The 2,632-nt window shown below is 30.9% G+C and overlaps 1 non-coding gene across 1 annotated transcript; it reads left to right on the top strand.

The window, feature by feature from the left end:
- Positions 1–545: 545 nt before the first annotated feature.
- LOC112739224 (small nucleolar RNA R71) lies at positions 546–653 on the top strand. Its single transcript, XR_003170161.1, has one exon. It is a non-coding gene; the product is annotated as a small nucleolar RNA R71 (small nucleolar RNA).
- The last annotated feature ends 1,979 nt before the right edge of the window (positions 654–2,632 follow it).

The raw sequence follows: 2,632 nt of genomic DNA, 5'->3' as shown, positions 1-2,632 counted from the left end.
TGTCTGTTGCTGAGTGGATGATGGAAAAGGTTTACTATTATTAAACCTATTTCTTCCACCATTATTAAAGCCTTGTTGAGGCCTTTGTTGATCCTTCCATGAGAGATTTGGGTGATTTCTCCATAAGGGGTTATAGGTGTTTCCATAAGGTTCACCCATGTAATTCACCTCTGCTATTGCAGGATTTTCAGGATCATAAGCTTCTTCTTCGGAAGATGCCTCTTGAGTACTGTTGGATGCAGCTTGCATTCCATTCAGACTCTATGAGAATTCATATTGACTTGTTGAGTCAATATTTTATTCTGAGCCAGTATGGCATTCAAAGTATCAATTTCAAGAACTCCCTTCTTCATAGGCGTCCCATTATTCACAGGATTCCTTTTAGAAGTGTACTTGAACTGGTTATTAGCAACCATGTCAATGAGTTCTTGAGCTTCTGCAGGAGTTTTCTTTAGGTGAATGGATCCAACTGTAGAAGTATCCAATGACATTTTAGCTAATTCAGACAGACCATCATAGAATATATCCAGGATGGTCCATTCTGAAAGCATGTCAGAAAGACACTTTTTGGTCAGTTCCTTATATCTCTCCCAAGCTTCATAGAGGGACTCACCTTCTTTCTGTCTGAAGGTCTGAACATCCACTCTAAGCTTACTCAGCTTTTGAGGAGGAAAGAACTTGGCTAAGAAAGCCTTGACCAGCTTATCCCAAGAGTTCAGGCTATCCTTAGGTTGAGAGTCCAACCATATTCTAGCTCTGTCTCTCACAGGAAAAGGGAAAAGCATGAGCCTGTAGACTTCAGGATCTACTCCATTAGTCTTAACAGTATCACATATCTACAAGAATTCAGTTAAGAACTGAAAAGGATCTTCAGATGGAAGTCCATGAAACTTGCAGTTCTGCTGCATCAGAGAAACTAATTGAGGTTTAAGCTCAAAATTGTTTGCTCCAATGGCAGGAATGGAGATACTTCTTCCATGTAAATTGGAATTAGGTCCAGTAAAGTCACTAAGCATCCTCCTTGCATTATTATTATTATTTTCGGCTGCCATCTCCTCTTCCTGTTCGAAAATTTCTGAAAGGTGCTTGCTGGATTGTTGTAATTTAGCTTCTCTTAGTTTCCTCTTCAGAGTCCTTTCAGGTTCTGGATCTGCTTCAACAAGAATGTTCTTGTTCTTGCTCCTGCTCATATGAAAAAGAGGGATAGAAAAATAATAATAATAGGGGTCCTTTTTACCACAGTATAGAGGTCCTTATGTAAGTAGAAGAAAAGAAGAAGACAAAATTCGAACACAGATGGAAGAGGGGGTTCGAATTTGGGTGAGATGAAGTGTTAGTAGATGAATAAATAAATAGAAGGAGATAAGAGAGAGAGAATTTTCAAAAATAATTTTTGAAAAAGAGTTAGTGATTTTCGAAAATAGTTTTTGAAGAAGGTTAGTAATTTTCGAGAATTAAAATCAAAAATTAAATTAATTAGTTAATTAAAAATAAATTTCGAAAAAAGAGGGAAGATATTTTCAAAAATTAGAGAGAGAGGGAGTTAGTTAGGTAGTTTTGAAAAGGATAAGAAACAAACAAAAAGTTAGTTAGTTAGTTGAAACAAATTTGAAAATCAATTTTGAAAAGATAAGAAGATAAGAAGTTAGAAAAGATATTTTAAAATCAAATTTTGAAAAAGATAAGATAAAGAGATATTTTTGAAAAGATATGATTGAAATTATTTTTGAAAAAGATTTGATTTTTTTAAAATCATAATTAATGACTTGATTCTAGAACTTAAAGTTTGAATTTTTCTTAACAAGTAAGTAACAAACTAGAAATTTTTGAATCAAAACATTAATTGATAATGTTATTTTTGAAAATTAGGAGATAAAGATAAGAAAAAGATTTTTGAAAAATATTTTTAAAATTTTTGAAAATAGATAAAAAAATGAAAAAGATTTGATTTTTGAAAAAGATTTTGAAAAAGATAAGATTTTTAAATTGAAAATTTGATTTGACTCATAAAAACAACTAGATTTTAAAAAGTTTTGAAAAAAGTCAACTCAAATTTTCGAAATTTATGAGTGAAAAAGGGAAAGATATTTTTTTTTTTATTTTTGAATGTTTTAATGATGAGAAGGAAAAACATGAAAAAGACTCAATGCATGAAAATTTTGGATTAAAACAATGAATGCATGCAAGAATGCTATGAATGTCAAGATGAACACCAAGAACACTTTGAATGTCAAGATGAACATCATGAACTTATTTTTGAAAAATTTTTAATGCAAAGAAAACATGCAAGACACCAAACTTAAAATTTTTCATGTATAGACACTATGAATGCAAGAATGCATATGAAAAACAAGAAAATACACAAAACATGAAAACATCAAGATCAAACAAGAAGACTTACCAAGAATAACTTGAAGATCATGAAGAACACTATGAATGCATGAATTTTTCGAAAAATGCAAGATGAATATGCAATTGACACCAAGCTTTCAACTTGACTCAAGACCCAAACAAGAAACATGAAATATTTTTTATTTTTATGATTTTTTTTATTTTTTTTTATTTTTTTGGATTTTTGTTTTATATTTTTCGAAAAAACATATAGGAAAAAGAAAATAAGGATTTCAAAATT

The sequence above is a fragment of the Arachis hypogaea genome, chromosome 13 (assembly GCF_003086295.3).
Source record: "Arachis hypogaea cultivar Tifrunner chromosome 13, arahy.Tifrunner.gnm2.J5K5, whole genome shotgun sequence".
NCBI classification, from domain to species: Eukaryota; Viridiplantae; Streptophyta; class Magnoliopsida; order Fabales; family Fabaceae; genus Arachis; species Arachis hypogaea.
Note: the sequence above shows the minus strand (reverse complement) of the source record. Positions and strands in the feature narration are given on the sequence as shown.